This window comes from Sinohyriopsis cumingii, chromosome 17, assembly GCF_028554795.1.
Source record: "Sinohyriopsis cumingii isolate HCF-2022 chromosome 17, ASM2855479v2, whole genome shotgun sequence".
Classification (NCBI taxonomy): domain Eukaryota; kingdom Metazoa; phylum Mollusca; class Bivalvia; order Unionida; family Unionidae; genus Sinohyriopsis; species Sinohyriopsis cumingii.
The window spans coordinates 59,179,541-59,201,330 of NC_142977.1; the positions used below are offsets into that span (position 1 = coordinate 59,179,541).

The 21,790-nt window shown below is 34.9% G+C and overlaps 5 non-coding genes across 5 annotated transcripts; 3 read left to right on the top strand and 2 right to left on the bottom strand.

The window, feature by feature from the left end:
- Window positions 1-1,253: 1,253 nt before the first annotated feature.
- On the bottom strand, window positions 1,254-1,325 carry Trnaq-uug (transfer RNA glutamine (anticodon UUG)). Its single transcript has one exon. It is a non-coding gene; the product is annotated as a tRNA-Gln (tRNA).
- Window positions 1,326-2,430: 1,105 nt separating this feature from the next.
- Trnaq-cug (transfer RNA glutamine (anticodon CUG)) lies at window positions 2,431-2,502 on the bottom strand. Its single transcript has one exon. It is a non-coding gene; the product is annotated as a tRNA-Gln (tRNA).
- A 6,991-nt stretch (window positions 2,503-9,493) lies between these two features.
- On the top strand, window positions 9,494-9,565 carry Trnaq-uug (transfer RNA glutamine (anticodon UUG)). Its single transcript has one exon. It is a non-coding gene; the product is annotated as a tRNA-Gln (tRNA).
- Window positions 9,566-11,658: 2,093 nt separating this feature from the next.
- On the top strand, window positions 11,659-11,730 carry Trnaq-cug (transfer RNA glutamine (anticodon CUG)). Its single transcript has one exon. It is a non-coding gene; the product is annotated as a tRNA-Gln (tRNA).
- A 1,142-nt stretch (window positions 11,731-12,872) lies between these two features.
- On the top strand, window positions 12,873-12,944 carry Trnaq-uug (transfer RNA glutamine (anticodon UUG)). Its single transcript has one exon. It is a non-coding gene; the product is annotated as a tRNA-Gln (tRNA).
- Window positions 12,945-21,790: the final 8,846 nt, after the last annotated feature.

Sequence of the window (21,790 nt, forward strand, 5' to 3'; positions counted from 1 at the left end):
TTCAGTGCGTCAAAACTGGGGTTGAAAAAGATGGACCACCCTGTTGTTGTGGATGCGTTTTTGTTTTCGTAAGGTGCTATAAATCGCTTAGACCTTCGAGAAAGCATATGGTTTTAGAGACGATTAAAACTGTGTTGCTAACGTACACCTTAAAAAAGGGGAGTGAAAGAGTTATCGACATAAAATGAATGCCGTAAAGGATAAACTTTAGAAATTTAGAGACACGAGATGGACAACAAAGACGATACTGAAAAAGCTTAGTATTTACATTGTTGCAAGGCCAAATCTGTATGAAAACAGCAGTTGGAATGATGTAATTGTAAAGTTAAGAAACAGACTATACAAAGTTTGTAGTAACTGACATTGCGTTTGTCATACGACAAACTACGGAATCAATTCAGTTGTCGGCAAATCGCAAGATACAATAACGCAGAAGGAAAGTAGATTGAAAAACTTGCAAGCAACCATTTACAGCTTGCATCAATGAAAATTAGAAAATTCTTGACTAGAATTATGAATGTAGCACTTGCAAGCAGTCATTTACAATAATGCAGAAGGAAAGTAGAACTTGCAAACTGAAACGTACAATTTGCATCAATGAAAATACAAATACATTGATAGAATTATGAAAGTAGCACTTGCAAGCAGCCATTTACAATAATGCATCATGGAAGATTAGGAAATACACGCATATAATTATTTCGGTAATCCCTCTCCATATATGCCTGCCATATTTCCGACAACGTGTGTGTGTCCGATTTAGATTTTTAACGTAGCTTTAAAACAAATTCAGTCATATCGCTACGATTCCTGCAATGTGGCAGTTTATAGTGATGTCTAGCACTGGGGCATGCTGAGCGCCTAGCGAGGTAGCTGTTAGTACCATTTTCGTAAGTCTTTGGTATGACTCGGCCGGGGATCCAACCCACGGTCTCCCGCATCCGAGGCAGACGTTCTAACCACTAGACCACTGGAGCGGTCCGACAACGTAAGCGTCTAAGAATAGCTTTCAATTTCTAGGTTATCCTTGTCCTTTGACGGCAAGTGAAAAATTAAGAAAACAAGGTCGTAATTACAAAATTTCTAAGTGTTAAGATCGTAATGTAGTTGAAGAGGATTTACGTAATATATAGTTGTAAGTACGAATTACTGAGTTGTAAGTAAGGGACTGTAAGTCGCTTCTTCTTCTGTACATTCGCCTCCTGTTCCACATGAAACTTTGAGAAAAGTAATTCAATAAAATCAAAGAACCTCGGTTCCACCGAGATTTGAACTCGGATTGCTGGATTCAAAGTCCAGAGTGCTAACCATTACACCATGGAACCTATCGGTTACAACGGGTCATCTTCTAAAAACTTATTAGTAGGTTGTAGTATATGCGTATTCTTTACTGTTTTGCTAAAACATGTGCATGAGGTAGTAGGAGCGAGGCGATAATACTCAATAGGAAGAGAACGATTCCAGTATCCAATGGCACTGACACGCGGAAACCGCAATATGTCTGTGTGTGACGGGTTCGCACACACTGGCCGCTGAATGGAAAAGTAAAAATAAATATACACACATTTGGCGGGAAACGCTTTACAACGCAGGTTTATTCGTTTCCTATCACCATCATATACGTGAATCAGAGGAATAATTTAGCGGTGAGTACCCTGTGGACACCAACTTTTGGTGTCCGCAATATAAAATGTGTCATTAACGAAGGTTTATGCTTTGAATCGGTGTCCATAACGCAATAAATTTGAGTACAGAGAGAGAGAGAGAGAGAGAACAACTATAAAAGAAAAAGATCATATTTATACAACAACAATCAGATCGTAAAGTGTACCTCTTAATACTTTGCACATTAGTGACTTTTATAATAAATGTGTACGAAAACAGTTTCTAAGGTATCGAGTGCTGGTCAGTATCAGTGTCGTCATGGTAGAGGTCACGTGATAGAACAGTGATTCGCTATTTAAATCCGACATCGACTAATATATATGCATATATTCAAAATGAAACACATATACTGCAGTGTAATTGACTCCTCGCGTAGAAAAGTGAGAGGAGGTAAGGGTCCGCAGCCAATATCAAGACATAAAGGAATGTGTTTACGTTGCGCAATTCTTTAATTGCAATTAATAAATCAAAGTCGAAATTACAAGATATCTTTTTTTTAAAAATCGTAATATAGATACAAAGAATTAGCGAGATTCCTCTTTTCAAGTGAGCATTATTGAATTGACAGCAAAGGGCACTAAGTTGCATCTCTATTGCGAAACTAGATTCCTATTTCGCACTAACCCATTTCCAAGCAATAGTGTATGTCGTTAAATAGGTACATACAATGTATCCTCTCATATCCGCTTATACTACTGTACATTTGTCTTCTGTTCAACATAAAACTTTAAGAAAAAGTATTTATAGGATTAAAAAGTTAAACTTAGGTTCCACCGAGATTTGAACTCGGATTGCTGGATTCAGAGTCCAGAGTGCTAACCATTACACCATGGAACCTATCGATGACACAGGGTCATATTCCAAAAACATATTAGGAGGTAGTAATATATCTGTATTATATCAGCTTACCGTTTTACTCCTTGTGTTCATTTATATTACCGATAAGTTGAATTCATGTTGTCAGGGATTTCGTCTTACTTTATTGATAAAACGTTACACTCCTGCAACAGACACACACACACACACACACAGAGATATATATATATATATATATATATATATATATATATATATATATATATATATATATATATATATATATATATATATATATATATACTAGTATGACATTACTGAAAGTGTATATGTAGAATAAAAGTGAAATGACTAAAAGATTTGTACTATTACGTTCGAGTGGAATGTATGTTAAATTAGTAAGATACATTGAAATATCTTAAAGTGATTAAATAAACTGAAATTATGCTGGCTAATGTAAGATTAAGTAATAAAGTTCACTTATGACTATCAGGCTTAATTTAGGCAGATCAATACTCTATATATAAATAATGATATAGTATGCTTTTCCCGAGATTTTAAAGTTCTAAATATGTCATTATTTAACCATCAAGGCGATATTTCTTCTATCTACCTGCCTGTGTGAGAACCTCGAGTATGGGACTCTGTCTTGAAATCATATCCACACCAGTTTCCTCAGGAAGCCCATTGAAAATGACATTGTTTTATTGATGGAATTTGAGTCCTTTAACCGTCTTGAGTTTGGAACACTCATTACTAAAATTAGCACGTGACTCTTTGGTGCAGAATTGAAAGCACATGTTTCAAACATATACAGGTCCAGAAAATGTAACGGCTCATATCCTTTCCTCTACACAAACGCTGACATCCAGATTTCATCTATACTGATCAATATAGGTTTCATATATACTTACTTGTGAATCTCTCTCTCTCCCTCTCTCTCTCTCTCTCTCTCTCTCTCTCTCTCTCTCTCTCTCTCTCTCTGCTGAGTGATTAAGACATTTAAATTATGGAATATACCTTGTCCATTGTTCGAAGGCACAATTACATTAGGGAAAGAGGCCAAATGTAGAATTTCATCTCAGGTTCATAAATAAAATAGTTTTGTGAGGGTCAATGTATCAGATATAACTAATTAGCAAATAAAATATAAACATTTTCATGGGTTTTTGCTCATAGCAAGAGCAAGGAACTTATTTTATTGCCCGCAAAATAAATTCTCCGAAAAGTGAGCATTTTTGTACAGTGTATATATTGAATACAGATCCAACTCAAGGGTTCTACGTATGAGAGCAGGGAAGACATCCGAAAAGCCATATGGACGTCATAGAAATATCAAGAAAAAGTATCCAAACATCTATATGTCGCGTGGTGGATAGCTTATCAAAGGGTTAGAGGCCAGAATGGGTGTCCGGGGACCCATAGGTTATTGAATGAGACAAAAGACCCTTTTCCGTACTACTAGTGGATTTCATAGAAGAAATATAAAAAACTATGTATAAGAGAATATTGTTTACAGATGATTAGTATGTATTACTGGGTGAAATTGGGAAACTACACTAAAAACTCACATGTCTCAGTTACATGTAACATTGTTTAATTTTATCTAAATTCTAATAATGAACATGTATCTACACTTCTCAGATGTGAATCGATACCATTATCATAATCAGTTAATTTAGAGCCACATTCAGCGTTTTCTTTGATGTTTCTTTTACAAAAGTTAATCAGAATATACTTTATACCTTAAACAACAAAGCTACTTCATTTGCCTTCTAAAAATTGAATAACGATATTCCCAGTCGGGTTACAGTTCTTTTCATATTTAGTGTCAATATAATTACAACTCGTGACGTGTTCCCACTGCACATTTACACTTCCTGTGTACATAAGATAAGGCAACTATGTACACTGATAGATAGAAGCCTGGGGCAATATGATTAAATTCAAATCTCCTCTGCCTTACGTGAAGATCTGAGAGCGACCGCTAAGAGGTCATCTTCTACTAATTTTGGAATTAGCCAATGGAAATGCAGCTTTCAGAAATTTTAAATTTCCAATCTTTCGGCCCACCATGATGATCTTTAGCACACCGCACAGTCTCCGAAACGCGAAGGTTTAAGACTTCATCTGGTTGGCTGATAAAATTAGTGATTTTGATAATAACATAAGACATCAGAACATGGAACCTAAAAGGCCGTTGTCAGATCTTGGCGTAGAACAGTGGAGACAATTTTTATAAGTGTCTCATCAACACATGCTACATCGGTTCCATGGTGTAATGGTTAGCACTCTGGACTTTGAATCCACCGATCCGAGTTCAAATCTCGGTGGAACCTAGGTTTTTTATTTTTATTCAAATACTTTTCTCAAAGTTTCATGTGGAACAGGAGGCGAATGTACAGAAGAAGGAGAAGCGACTTACAGCCCCTTACTTACAACTCAGTAATTCGTACTTACAACTATATATTATCTAAATCCTCTTCAACTTCATTACGATTTTTGCACTTAGAAATTTTGTAATTACGACTTTGTTTTCTTAATTGTTCACTTATCGTCAAAGGACAAGGATAACCTAGAAATTGAAAGCTTGCGTTGTCGAACCGCTCCAGTGGCCTAGTGGTTAGAGCGCCCGCCTCGGATGCGGGAGATCGTGGGTTTGATCCCCGGCCACATCATACCAAAGACTTACAAAAAAGGTACTAACAGCTGCCTCGCTAGTCGCACAGCATTAAGAGGTTAGTTTTAGGACTGTTCGGCCTGGTGTCAGGATAATGTGTCTGGGTGGAACATCATGCTACATGTCTGCAGCATGATGCCCCAGTGCTAGACATCACTATAAACTGCCACATTGCAGGCATCGTAGCGATATGACTGAATTTATTTTAAAGCTACGTTAAAAATCTAAACCGGACACACACGTTGTCGGAAATATGGCAGGCATATATGGAGGGGGATTACCGGAATAATTATATGCGTGTATTTACTAATCTTCTATGATGCATTATTGTAAATGGCTGCTTGCAAATGATACTTTCATAATTCTATCAATGTATATTGTATTTTCATTGATGCAAATTGTACGTGGCAGTTTGTAAGTGCTACTTTCCTTCTGCGTTATTGTAAATGACTGCTTGCAAGTGCTACATTCATAATTCTAGTCAAGAATTTTCTAATTTTCATTGATGCAAGCTGTAAATGGTTGCTTGCAAGTTTTTCGATCTACTTTCCTTCTGCGTTATTGTATCTTGCGATTTGCCGACAACTGAATTGATTCCGTAGTTTGTCGTATGACAAACGCAATGTCAGTTACTACAAACTTTGTATATTCTGTTTTTGAACTTTACAATTACATCATTCCAACTGCTGTTTTCATACAGATTTGGTCCTGCAACAATGTAAATACTAAGTTTTATCAGTATCGTCTTTGTTGTCCATCTCGTGTCTCTCTAAATTTCTAATTTTTTTCCTTTACGGCATTCATTTTATGTCGATAACTCTTTAACTCCCCTTTTTTAAGGTGTACGTTAGCAACACAGTTTTAATCGTCTCTAAAACCATATGCTTTCTCGAAGATCTAAGCGATTTATAGCACCTTACGAAAACAAAAACGCATCCACAACAACAGGGTGGTCCATCTTTTTCAACCCCAGTTTTGACGCACTGAAGTATTTACCTTCAAAGTTTAAGAAATCTACTTCTTAGTGTCATCTCTCATTACTTGGAAACATTAGTTATTTTAGCAAAGTAAGGATCAGAAATAACAATGATATATTCCCTCGTAATCTCCTTAACGAGTATTCATCGGACGAACCCTGGTTGTAAGGATTGTATTGTACGTCACCCATTTTGACGCACCTCACAAACGTCTTTCTTTTCCTGTGATAATATTGTACATAAGCTCCCGCGAAAATAAAATAATTCAGATCAACATCAATAGCACATAAAAAAGTTTATAGGTAAAATGACATTAAAAACAATTAATCATTCCTTACAGGTGTTATTATTCTTATCATGATCTTCATTTTGGGACATATTTTGCCGCAAAAAAAACCCCCAAATAATCAAACTGTTGAAAATCATGTTCGTATCATGATAAAAGTATTTACTTGCGATTAGAAGTATTGGATTTAGTGTACAGTTGTTCTCAAATACTTAATTTGCATTGTTAATGTACGGAACCTTAACCTTTGAATGTATTTATATATATAAAAAACAAAAACAAAAAAAGCTTTAAAACTACCTTGCATCCATTAAAACATTTGTCTCTAAAACTGAAAATAATCAGAGACAAAAGATTTTACAGGAGATTTTACTTTTATTTTTTTTGTAATTCTTGCCATTATCAAACCAATTAAAATTAATAATTTGGTTCAAGAATTTTGCAAATATAAAGATAGGACCCTTAGGATGTAATTATTCAGCTGCTCTATGTCATATTAAAGACTTAAGAAAGAAGCTTTAAAGATATTTTGAAATATGAATGTTGCTGTCGATGAGTGTGTTTTGGGACGGTCTTCAGCAAGTATCAACAAAAGAATAAACTCTAATGATCTTGCTCGATAATTATACAGGGTAGAATTTTACAGATCGCTGTCTTTTCATTTGGTTTTGTTCTATTTAATCGCCTACATGTATCATGGGTAGTTGAGGGTGTTTTGGGACAGTCTTTTGCTGTCCTAGGGTAGTCATGGCGTCTTTTATTTGGTGATAATTACCAATATGGGATACACTATATATTTTAAAAAACTCTCCTGATCTTACTCGATAATTATACAATCCAGGATTTTACTGATCACTGTCTTTTATAAGGTTTGATTCAATATAATGGTATACATGTATCCTGGGTAGGTGAGAGAGTTTTCGGACAGTCTTGAGATAGCCCCATTACTTTCAGGGTGACAGATAGAAAAATTAAACTATTGAATGTCTACTTCCTGCATACGTTGTTGGAAATAATCAAACATAAAATTTGCTGACAGATTTGGGGAGGCAAACAAGTGTTAAAACATTGCCTAAACTTTTAGAACACGTTTTGCTTTAATATTCTTTAAAGGAATTGGCTATGAAAAGCTTGAGGACGCATACATTATGGTCAACAAGTGTTGCTTGCTTGACTTTGTGTTAGGTAAAGAACCGAGAGTCTACCATTTTTCTATTAGATGGCTTGTCAAATGGTCAAATGCAGGAATAGGTTGCAGATGTGCCTTAGATATCTTCTGATTGGGATTTCCTACCATTTGACAAGTGTAAGATGAGCTAAGGTACTTAAAAACATCACTTTAATTTTCAGCAAATAAAAACGATTCAGGATCTTGTGATATGTCTTACTGACACCAAATGACCAGCTTAAGGGGTTTTATGGGCTATACTATGCATGTCCTGTCCATATGCCTTCGGAACAACACTTTCACCAGCAGGTGCATCGGTTGCCGCCATTTTCTCATAATGAACCCATTTTTCACAAAGTAATAAACTGGTACTTGTGTGGCTTTAATTTTTAAAACCGAGACTTGTGTCTTCTCTGAGGAATACTACTTGGTGGCCTATAACTCACATTAAACTGACTTGCATACTTATAAAGTAGCTGTTACTTTCTGCTCAGATATCTTACAACTGCAGTCAGAAATTGGCTAGTGGTTTCTATCATTCTGTGAAGAAACTAACTTACTTGTGAATCTCTCTCTCTCTCTCTCTCTCTCTCTCTCTCTCTCTCTCTCTCTCTCTTTGCTGAGTGATTAAGACATTTAAATTATGGAATATACCTTGTCCATTGTTCGAAGGCACAATTACATTAGGGAAAGAGGCCAAATGTAGAATTTCATCTCAGGTTCATAAATAAAATAGTTTTGTGAGGGTCAATGTATCAGATATAACTAATTAGCAAATAAAATATAAACATTTTCATGGGTTTTTGCTCATAGCAAGAGCAAGGAACTTATTTTATTGCCCGCAAAATAAATTCTCCGAAAAGTGAGCATTTTTGTACAGTGTATATATTGAATACAGATCCAACTCAAGGGTTCTACGTATGAGAGCAGGGAAGACATCCGAAAAGCCATATGGACGTCATAGAAAAATCAAGAAAAAGTATCCAAACATCTATATGTCGCGTGGTGGATAGCTTATCAAAGGGTTAGAGGCCAGAATGGGTGTCCGGGGACCCATAGGTTATTGAATGAGACAAAAGACCCTTTTCCGTACTACTAGTGGATTTCATAGAAGAAATATAAAAAACTATGTATAAGAGAATATTGTTTACAGATGATTAGTATGTATTACTGGGTGAAATTGGGAAACTACACTAAAGACTCACATCTCTCAGTTACATGTAACATTGTTTAATTTTATCTAAATTCTAATAATGAACATGTATCTACACTTCTCAGATGTGGATCGATACCATTATCATAATCAGTTAATTTAGAGCCACATTCAGCGTTTTCTTTGATGTTTCTTTTACAAAAGTTAATCAGAATGTACTTTATACCTTAAACAACAAAGGTACTTCATTTGCCTTCTAAAAATTGAATAAGAATATTCCCAGTCGGGTTACAGTTCTTTTCATATTTAGTGTCAATATAATTACAACTCGTGACGTGTTCCCACTGCATAGTTACACTTCCTGTATACATAAGATAAGGCAACTATGTACACTGATAGATACAAGCCTGGGGCAATATGATTAAATTCAAATCTCCTCTGTCTGACGTGAAGATCTGAGAGCGACCTCTAAGAGGTCATATTCTACTAATTTTGGAATTAGCCAATGGAAATGCAGCTTTCAGAAATTTTAAATTTCCAATCTTTCGGCCCACCACGACGATCTTTAGCACACCGCACAGTCTCCGAAACGCGAAGGTGTAAGACTTCATCTGGTTGGCTGGTAAAATTAGCGATTTTGCTAATAACATAAATCATCAGAACATGGCCCCTAAATGGCCGCTGTCAGAACTTGGCGTAGAACAGTGGAGACACTTTTTACAAGTGTCTTGTCGACACATGCTACAATGGTTCCATGGTGTAATGGTTAGCACTCTGGACTTTGAATCCAGCGATCCGAGTTCAAATCTCGGTGGAACCTTGAATATTATTTTAAGTTCTTTCTTATTTACATTAATTTAAAGACTTTATTTTATTTTTGTAAATCCTAATGCGAAAGATGAGGTGGGTGTATGCAAATTGAAGCGAATATGATCCCTATGTGTGTCTATTTCGTCATACAACATAGTTTGAAAACCGGTTAGTTCAACAAAGTATGAATAAATTGTCACAATTGTTGAGTTACAAATTAAAAATAAAACAAGCTCGATGCTAAAATGAAGTATGACAATTTCTTCATATTGTCGGAGGATCATCAGCTCTGTCTCTATGTAAGTGTCAGTTAATCGCTGTACATGGTTGTTTGTTCATACATATATAGACCTTTCCATAGCCCTTGGATTTTTCAAAGAAATTTCCGTACGCCCTTGGATTTTTCAACGACCTCACCATACGTCATTGGATTTTTCAACGACCTTTCCATATTTCCTCGGATTTTTCAAGTCTTCGCAGTAATTTACAAAAAATGTTTAATTTTGTTCGCTGAAAATGTCTCCGAAACAACAAATAAACCCTGATCTATTCGGACTACCTCGACAGTTTCTACGAAGATAATGACTGTACGATTGACCTAGAGCTTACGAATGAAAAAGTAGTTAGATGCATTCGCAATTTCTCGGACAATCCTTCTTTCGCAAACAGGTGAGGTGATCCGACTGCAGTTATCGGCATATATTCCAAGGTGTGATCAATAGGATTGACCTCGAAATTGAGAATTTAAAAGGCGCGGCCTGCTGGTTATCACGTGATCTTTTGCCATTACGGTACCGATATCGCCCAGCGCTCCATACTGTAAGGACAATGATATCGATATCAGATGCCGGTGGGCCGGATTGTTTTTCAATCTGAGGAGACTACAGCCGAAGACGAAGTTAAAGGAAATTATTGTTTTGGTTACCAAGAGGATACCATCACAGTGAATGGCCAAACCCACCTGGCAGTGGACAAGATCACCTGTCTTGGCAGTAGCAGTCGCGTGCAGTCCAAAGCGATGATGAGACAAATGCCAGAATTGCCAAAGCAAGTGTGGCCTGTGGAATCTCACGAGCAGATGTGTTCAGTTCACAAAACTCACGGTACTAATTCAGTTCCCATAGTAAACCTATGTAAACACCATGATATTTAAAATTCAACAACTTAAAGATTGTGAGTGCTCATAATCAAACCTACATTTATAAGTATAGTGAAACCTATATTTATCGGTATAGATGAAATCTGCATGTCAGCTTTTGTGCAGATGAAAGGATATGAGCCGCGGCATTTTCTGGACCAGTATGTGTTTGAAACATGTGCTTTCAATTCCGCACCAAAGAGTCAGGTGCGAATTTTAGTAATGAGTGTTCCAAACTCAAGACGGTAAAAGGACTTAAATTCCATCAATAAAATAATGTCATTTTCAATGGGCTTCCTAAAGAAACTCATCTGGATATGATTTCAAGACAGAGTCCCAGACTCTGAGGTTTTCACGTAGACAGGAATATAGAAGAAATATCGCCTTGATGGTTAAATGATGACATATTTAGAACTTTAAAATCTCGGGAAAAACATACTATATCATTATTTATATATAGAGTATTGATCTGCCTAAATTTAGCCTGATAGTCATAAGTGAACTTTATAACTTGATTTTAAATTAGCCAGCATAATTTCATTTTATTTAATCACTTTTAGATATTTCAATGTATCTTACTAATTTAACATACATTCCACTCGAACGTAATAGTACTAATCTTTTAGGCATTTCACTTTTAATCTTCATATACACTTTTATTATTTTCATATATATATATATATATATATATATATATATATATATATATATATATATATATATATATATATATATATATATATATATATACATATATACATATTCATCTGTGTTTGTGTGCATGTTTGTGTGTATTACAGGAGTGTAACGTTTTATCAATAAAGTAAGACGAAATCTCTGACAACATGAATGCACCTTATCGGTAATATAAATGAACACAAGGGAGTCCAACGGTAAGCTGATATAATACTGATATATTACTACCTCCTAACATGTTTTTGGAATATGACCCTGTATCATCGATAGGTTCCATGGTGTAATGGTTAGCACTCTGGACTCTGAATCCAGCAATCCGAGTTCAAATCTCGGTGGAACCTAAGTTTATCTTTTTAATCCTAAAAATACCTTTTCTTAAAGTTTTATGTCGAACAGAAGACAAATGTACAATAGTAGAAGCGAGTATGAGAGGATACATTGTATGTACCTATTTAACGACATACAGTATTGCTTGGAAATGGGTTAGTGCGAAATATGAATCTAGTTTCGCAATAGAGTTGCAACCTAGTGCTCCTTGCTGACAATTCAATAATTCGCACTTAAAAAGGGGAATCTCGCAAATTCTTTGCAACTACATTACGATTTGAAAACAAAGATATCTTGTAATTTCGACTTTGATTTATTAATTGCAATTAAAGAATTGCGCAACGTAAACACATTTCCTTTATGTCTTGATATTGGCTGCGGACCGTTACCTCTTTCTCACTTTTCTAGGCGAGGAGTCAATTACACTGCACTATATGTGTTTCATTATCAATATATGCATATATTAGTCGATATCGATTTTAAATAGCGAATCCCTTTTCTATAATGTGACCTCTACCATGACAACACTGATACTGACCAGCACTCGATACCTTAGAAACTGTATTCGTACACATTTATTATAAATGTCACTAATGTGCAAAGTGTTAAGAGGTACACTTTACGATCACATTGTTGTTATACAAATATGATCTTTTTCTTTTATAGTTGTTCTCTCTCTCTCTCTCTCTCTCTCTCTCTCTCTCTCTCTCTCTCTCTCCCCCACTCTGTGTATTCCAATTTAATGCGTTATGGACACGGATTCAAAGCATAAACCTTCTTGATGGAAACATTTTATATTGCGGACACCAAAAGTTGGTGTCCACAGGGTACTCACCGCTAAATTATTCCTCTGATTCACGTATATGATGGTGATAGGAAAAGAACAAACCTGCGTTGTAAAGCGTTTCCCGCCAAATGTGTGTATATTTATTTTTACTTTTCCATTCAGCAGCCAGTGTGTGCGAACCCGTCACACACATACATATTGCGGTTTGCGCATGTCCTTGCCATTGGATACTGGAATAGCTCTCTTCCTATTGAGTATTATCGCCTCGCTCCTACTACCTCATGCACATGTTTTAGCAAAACAGTAAAGAATACGCATATACTACAACCTACTAATAAGTTTTGAGAAGATGACCCGTTGTAACCTATAGGTTCCATGGTGTAATGGTTAGCACTCTGGACTTTGAATCCAGCAATCCGAGTTCAAATCTCGGTGGAACCTAGGTTTTTTATTTTTATTCAAAAGACTTCCGGTTATGACATCAGAAGGAAAACACGTTTGATGATCGCTCCGTGAATTTTCCAGTTTTTTTCCTTTAATAGACATTTTTGCTGTTTTAATTTGTTACAGGTACGTTGATAAGATTTGTGTGATCGCATTCATATATAAGTGAGATATATTTTGAGTGTGTGGATAACTTTATCCACCACACAATATATTATTTTCTGTGACAATGAATACAAAGCCTGGTCGTGCTGCACGTGCAGCACAAGGAGCTGACTCACACTCTAATGACACCAGTGGAATAGCTAACAATAAGAATGGCATGTCGAGTAACATTGATAGACAGACAGGAGCTTCTCGTCGTTTTGGGAAAGAATGTACCGTGGTGATTGATGTAAAGGATGTGAAGAAAATAAAGGCAAGTGATATTGTTAGAAGTTTAGAAGAATTAACCGGAGATATGTCGGTCTATGCAGTTGTGCCCAAAGGTGCAAATTTGTATGAGGTCACACTACCGAGCAAGGAAGTAGCATATAATACCTTGTGTGGAATTGATATTGGAAGTGAACACTTTGATTGTACTCTACTATATTCAGACACTATTATAGTGTCAATTCTTCATTTACCAGCATACATCAATGATGATGATATAAGTATGAAGCTCGGTGAATACGGAGTAGAACTTCTTTCTCCCATTCAACGCAGATATTATCCTGGAACTAGTGTGGCTGATGGGACTCGTTATGTCAAATGTAAATTTCCACAGCAGGTAAAATCCTTGCCTTACAGTCTGAAATTTCAGACTGTTAATGGTCAACAATACTTTAGAGTATTACATGATAATCAAGTTAAGGTATGTTCTAGATGTCTAGATCCGGGACATGTTATAAAAGACTGCCCTGATTTTGTATGCTACAAGTGTGAGGAGCAAGGCCATGTAGCAAAAAATTGCACAAGGCAAAGATGTGATAGTTGTGGAAGTTTTCCTCTTATGTGTACATGCAGGATATGCGACAAATGCCACAAAGAGGCGCAAACATGTATGTGTTACAGAGAGGCCATTGCAGGCATGCATTCGCAAGTTGATGATGATACGAGGGAAGACATATTGGAGTTACCGAGTGACGAAGATGATAAAGAAGAAATTGAGAATGCAAAAAAAGATAATGAGAGTGGAGAAAGTGGGGAAGAAAAAGAAAGAAGTGGAGTTGATATGACCAATGTAGAAATAGAGGAAGTAAACAACAATCATACAATTGGAGATGGATCGGGGACAGATTCAGATGATGACAGGAAGATGGCTGCAGACGTTGTTGAAAGATCAAACGAATCACGTACATGTCAAGAAAACGGTACTAATATCGAAAATTTCAAAGTAGTACAAAGGAGAAGGAGAAGGTTTAATCCAGTACCTAACATGAAATTGAATAACATGCGACGAACACCTATTAAGAAATGATCAAACACTCAACATTTTTTAATACTTTCAATACACTCATCATAATCATGGCTTTAAATATTGTATCTCTAAATGTAAATGGCTTGCGTAATTTGAATAAACTAAAGTCTGTTTTAGAAATATTTAAAGAGAAAAGAGGCCATATTTTATTATTGCAAGAAACCTTTTGGGATGATGAGTTTGTTGAAAGTGTTAGAGAAAATGAGACTTGGAATGGTGACATATTTTATAGTAATGCAGACAATAGGAGGGCAGGTGTTGCTGTTTTAGTAGTGAGAGAATTGAGAAATCAGGTGACACAAGAAATTATTGAAAAGGGTAGGATTTTACATCTTAAAATAGCTATTGATGATAAAGTGATTGATTTAATCAATATTTATGCTCCAAATGTTGTGAAGGAAAGGTTTAACTTTTTCATGAAGCTAAATACATATTTACATAACAGTACTAGTGATAGCACTATCCTGGCTGGTGATTTTAATACAACTTTAGCAGGTATTGATCGACATAACAAAGCCTTACATATTGATGATGTAGCAGTGCGTGAACTTTATAAAATTATTCATGATAGGAATATTACCGATTTATGGAGATCACGAAATCCTAGTACTCGTAGTTTCTCCAGAAAACAAGTTGTACTAGGCGAAATGAAGCAGAGTAGAATAGATTATTTTTTGATTTCCTCAAAATTGCATTCCAATGTGCAAAATATTTATTATGCAGATACATCCTTTAGTGATCATTCTTTTGTATACCTTAAACTAAATACCTGCAAAGTGGAAACAGGGCCCGGATTATGGATACTAAACAACAATGTTCTTTTTGAGGAAAAATATGTACAAAGAGTGAAATCAATTCTTACCGAAGGAAAAACTGACGAAATGTATTTCAGGGAACCACTCATTTGGTGGGATAATGTAAAATACAAAATTAAAAAATTTTCCCAAGTATACTGTACAAGAAGAAATAAGGAAAGATTACAAGAATACTTTACATTGCAAAATAAATTAAAATCATTTTCAAAAAAAGTCGCAAATAAAGAATCATATGACATTAACAAATATGAAGAACTAAAACATCAGCTAAGTGACTATGAAACTGATTTTTGTCGGGGTGCTATTTTGAGATCTAAGGCGAAATGGGCAATTGAAAGCGATAGAAATACTAAATACTTTCTAAATCTTGAGAAATATCGACACAACAAAAATGTAATCAATGAATTGATTGATGATGATGGTGTAATTATTTCAAATACAACCGGAATCTTAGATGAAATACATCAGTTTTATAGTCATTTATATTCTTCGGTAACTGTTGATGATAATTGTACTGATTCACTTTTAAATTTTGTAAACTGTTCTGTATCTGATGAGGATAAAGATATGTGTGATGCCATAATAACAGTTGATGAAATACATACAGCTATAAAAGGGATGGCTAAAAATAAAAGCCCCGGCCCGGACGGATTGACAGTAGAGTGGTATTGTAAATTTTATGATTGTATATATGATATTCTGTTGCACATCTTTCAGAGTGTTAAGAATGACAATATTATGTCGAGATCAATGAGATTTGGGGTTATATCACTTATTTATAAAAATAAGGGGGATAATAGAAGATTGCAAAATTGGCGTCCTATCAGTTTACTTAATGTAGATTATAAAATTTTGGCAAGGATTTTGTCTACACGTTTAAAAATGGTATTACCCAAAATTATTTCTCAAACTCAGACATGTTGTATAGTTGGGAGAGATATTGCTGATACTATAGTCACTGTAAGAGATATTATAGATATGGTTGAGAGAGACAATCTTGAGGGATATATCTTAAAAATTGATCAAGAAAAAGCGTTTGACAGAGTTTGCCACTCATATCTGATTTCTGTTTTACGAAAGTTCGGTTTTGGTGACAATTTTATTCAGTGGATAAAGATATTTTATAATGAAATTAAAAGTAGTGTTAAATGCAATGGTCATCTAACGAAACCCTTTTTAATTAAAACTTCAGTCAGACAAGGTTGTCCTATATCAGCAATGTTATATGTATTAGCAGCAGAACCCTTAGGACTCGCTATCAAAGCAAATTCCACTATCAAAGGTATTCCACTCCCACTGTCTAGTAATACAAGTAAAGTTTTTCAACATGCAGATGATACAACCTTGACATTAGCGGACACACAATCCATTAATCAATCTTTTAATGTACTTGACTTGTATTGTAAAGGATCTGGTGCAAAGGTGAACAAGGAAAAGACAGAACTTCTGTGTATTGGATCTGGTAAACTTACTGATGATTATTGCAAACAATTACAAATTCAAATGTGTGATCAAGTCATCTTAATTTTGGGAGCTTATGTTGGAAAATGTGCAAAGTTATGTGAGCAACTGAACTGGAATGATAGATTGTCTAAAATTAAAAACTTATTGCAACTGTGGTCAAAGAGATTTTTGACAATACAAGGAAAAGTAACAGTTGTTAATAACTTATTAGTTTCTAGAGTATTGTACATAGTGTCAGTTCAGCCTCTTCCTGATATGATTGCTGATGAATTGAAGCAATTATTTCTCAGATTTATCTGGTCAGGAAAGTCCCATTTGGTTCACTATTATACAATAATTGGTGATAAGCGAAATGGCGGACTACAGTTAACTGATATAAAGATGAAAATGTATGCATTCAGACTAAAATTTTTAAAAAGATACTTTGATGTGAATTGCCATGCTATGTGGAAAAATACCTTTGATCACTTTTTATCTACTGTCCTGAACATGAGGTTGACCAAAGAGTTGTTTCTCATGTCTTTAAATAAGCAACAATTGAATACCCTACCTATATTTTACAGAGAAATGTTTCATGCATGGGAAAAACTTAGAAATAATATCGATACAAATATTGATGTGAGGAATGTTTTTGAACAACCTCTCTTTTTAAATCCTAATATTACATGTGCTGGTAAAACGTTGTTTTTCGCAGAATTTATAGAAGCAGGAATTGTTCGTGTTCAGGATATTACATATGAATTTGTACCCGGAATACTACCTTATAGAGCTATTCAAGAAATGATATACAAATCAAATTCTGAGATCAAAACAGATAAGATAAAAAAAGACTATAATTGCATAATAGAAAGTATACCATTAGGCTGGAGAAATATTGTTGCAACAGAGTCAAAACCCACTCTAACCAATGGGAGAAATAATATGTTTCTCAGAGTTGATACAAAATTATATGACCTCTGTTTATGTACAACACAACTATTTTACAAGCTTTTATGTACGTTGATTTTTCAAGAACCAGCTTCTGTTTCCTTTTGGAGTAAGATATTTAGTTTCGAAAAGCATAAATACTGGAAATTGATACACCTACCTTTCAAGACCCCAGATTGTATAGATTTGGATTACAGAATAATGCACAATCGAATATTTACAAAAGAGAGACTAAAATACTATGGCAAAATTGATAATGACTTATGTCCAGTGTGCCAGTTGGAAACAGAAGATTTATTTCACATGTTTTTGAAATGTCCTGAATTAAGCTCTTTTAAGAATTATATTGTATATATAGTTGAGATTCTTTTTAAAAATTGTAGAGTTGGTGTTCTCAATAGCACTTCTTTTGAACAAATGCTCATGATAGGATATAACAAAGAAACAAAATCAGTAAATAGTTATTTTTTGAACTACATTCTGAGCATTGCTCGATTGTGCATTTACAAAAGAAGAAACATTATGTCTTTATTAGGGAAACAAATAGACATAGAAAGATTGTTCCAATATTTGACCAGAAAATATATATTATATGCGTATCAACATTACAAAGACAAAAATCAGACTTTGATTACGAAGTATTTTGTAAAAGATAATCCTTTAATGAGAATAGAAGAGGATAAAGTGTTTATTACTTTGTAGAATCATTGTTTTGTACTATAGCATTACAAAATAAAATTTTAGAATCATTGTTCTGTAATATAGCTTAACAAAATACTATTGTAGAATCATTGTTTTGTAATATAGCATTACAAAATACTATTGTAGAACCATTATTTTGTAATATAGCATTACAAACTAATATGTACATACTGACTGTATATTTTTAACTTATATACTGTAAAAAGCGTTTTTTAAATAAAGAAAGAAAAAAAAAGCACTCTGGACTTTGAATCCAGCAATCCGAGTTCAAATCTCGGTGGAACCTAGGTTTTTTATTTTTATTCAAATACTTTTCTCAAAGTTTCATGCGGAACAGGAGGCGAATGTACAGAAGAAGAAGAAGCGACTTACAGCCCCTTACTTACAACTCAGTAATTCGTACTTACAACTATATATTATCTAAATCCTCTTCAACTACATTACGATTTTTGCACTTAGAAATTTTGTAATTACGACTTTGTTTTCTTAATTGTTCACTTATCGTCAAAGGACAAGGATAACCTAGAAATTGAAAGCTTGCGTTGTCGGACCGCTCCAGTGGCCTAGTGGTTAGAGCGCCCGCCTCGGATCCGGGAGATCGTGGGTTTGATCCCGGCCACATCATACCAAAGACTTACAAAAAAGGTACTAACAGCTGCCTCGCTAGTCGCACAGCATTAAGAGGTTAGTTTTAGGACTGTTCGGCCTGGTGTCAGGATAATGTGTCTGGGTGGAACATCATGCTACATGTCTGCAGCATGATGCCCCAGTGCTAGACATCACTATAAACTGCCACATTGCAGGCATCGTAGCGATATGACTGAATTTATTTTAAAGCTACGTTAAAAATCTAAATCGGACACACACGTTGTCGGAAATATGGCAGGCATATATGGAGGGGGATTACCGAAATAATTATATGCGTGTATTTCCTAATCTTCTATGATGCATTATTGTAAATGGCTGCTTGCAAATGATACTTTCATAATTCTATCAATGTATATTGTATTTTCATTGATGCAAATTGTACGTGGCAGTTTGTAAGTGCTACTTTCCTTCTGCATTATTGTAAATGACTGCTTGCAAGTGCTACATTCATAATTCTAGTCAAGAATTTTCTAATTTTCATTGATGCAAGCTGTAAATGGTTGCTTGCAAGTTTTTCGATCTACTTTCCTTCTGCGTTATTGTATCTTGCGATTTGCCGACAACTGAATTGATTCCGTAGTTTGTCGTATGACAAACGCAATGTCAGTTACTACAAACTTTGTATATTCTGTTTTTGAACTTTACAATTACATCATTCCAACTGCTGTTTTCATACAGATTTGGTCCTGCAACAATGTAAATACTAAGTTTTATCAGTATCGTCTTTGTTGTCCATCTCGTGTCTCTCTAAATTTCTAATTTTTTTCCTTTACGGCATTCATTTTATGTCGATAACTCTTTCACTCCCCTTTTTTAAGGTGTACGTTAGCAACACAGTTTTAATCGTCTCTAAAACCATATGCTTTCTCGAAGATCTAAGCGATTTATAGCACCTTACGAAAACAAAAACGCATCCACAACAACAGGGTGGTCCATCTTTTTCAACCCCAGTTTTGACGCACTGAAGTATTTACCTTCAAAGTTTAAGAAATCTACTTCTTAGTGTCATCTCTCATTACTTGGAAACATTAGTTATTTTAGCAAAGTAAGGATCAGAAATAACAATGATATATTCCCTCGTAATCTTCTTAACGAGTATTCATCGGACGAACCCTGGTTATAAGGATTGTATTGTACGTCACCCATTTTGACGCACCTCACAGACGTCTTTCTTTTCCTGTGATAATATTGTACATAAGCTCCCGCGAAAATAAAATAATTCAGATCAACATCAATAGCACATAAAAAAGTTTATAGGTAAAATGACATTAAAAACAATTAATCATTCCTTACAGGTGTTATTATTCTTATCATGATCTTCATTTTGGAACATATTTTGCCGCAAAAAAAACCCCAAATAATCAAACTGTGGAAAATCATGTTGGTATCATGATAAAAGTATTTACTTGCGATTAGAATTATTAGATTTAGTGTACAGTTGTTCTCAAATACTTAATTTGCATTGTTAATGTACGGAACCTTAACCTTTGAATGTATTTATATATATCAAAAACAAAAACAAAAAAACAGCTTTAAAACTACCTTGCATCCATTAAAACATTTGTCTCTAAAACTGAAAATAATCAGAGACAAAAGATTTTACAGGAGATTTTACTTTTATTTTTTTGTAATTCTTGCCATTATCAAACCAATTCAAATTAATAATTTGGTTCAAGAATTTTGCAAATATAAAGATAGGACCCTTAAGATGTAATTATTCAGCTGCTCTTTGTCATATTAAAGACTTAAGAAAGAAGCTTTAAAGATATTTTGAAATATGAATGTTGCTGTCGATGAGTGTGTTTTGGGACGGTCTTCGGCAAGTATCAACAAAAGAATAAACTCTAATGATCTTGCTCGATAATTATACAGGGTAGAATTTTACAGATCGCTGTCTTTTCATTTGGTTTTGTTCTATTTAATCGCCTACATGTATCATGGGTAGTTGAGGGTGTTTTGGGACAGTCTTTTGCTGTCCTAGGGTAGTCATGGCGTCTTTTATTTGGTGATAATTACCAATATGGGATACACTATATATTTTAAAAAACTCTCCTGATCTTACTCGATAATTATACAATCCAGGATTTTACTGATCACTGTCTTTTATAAGGTTTGATTCAATATAATGGTATACATGTATCCTGGGTAGGTGAGAGAGTTTTCGGACAGTCTTGAGCTAGCCCCATTACTTTCAGGGTGACAGATAGAAAAATTAAACTATTGAATGTCTACTTCCTGCATACGTTGTTGGAAATAATCAAACATAAAATTTGCTGACAGATTTGGGGAGGCAAACAAGTGTTAAAACATTGCCTAAACTTTTAGAACACGTTTTGCTTTAATATTCTTTAAAGGAATTGGCTATGAAAAGCTTGAGGACGCATACATTATGGTCAACAAGTGTTGCTTGCTTGACTTTGTGTTAGGTAAAGAACCGAGAGTCTACCATTTTTCTATTAGATGGCTTGTCAAATGGTCAAATGCAGGAATAGGTTGCAGATGTGCCTTAGATATCTTCTGATTGGGATTTCCTACCATTTGACAAGTGTAAGATGAGCTAAGGTACTTCAAAACATCACTTTAATTTTCAGCAAATAAAAACGATTCAGGATCTTGTGATAAGTCTTACTGACACCAAATGACCAGCTTAAGGGGTTTTATGGGCTATACTATGCATGTCCTGTCCATATGCCTTCGGAACAACACTTTCACCAGCAGGTGCATCGGTTGCCGCCATTTTCTCATAATGAACCCATTTTTCACAAAGTAATAAACTGGTACTTGTGTGGCTTTAATTTTTAAAACCGAGACTTGTGTCTTCTCTGAGG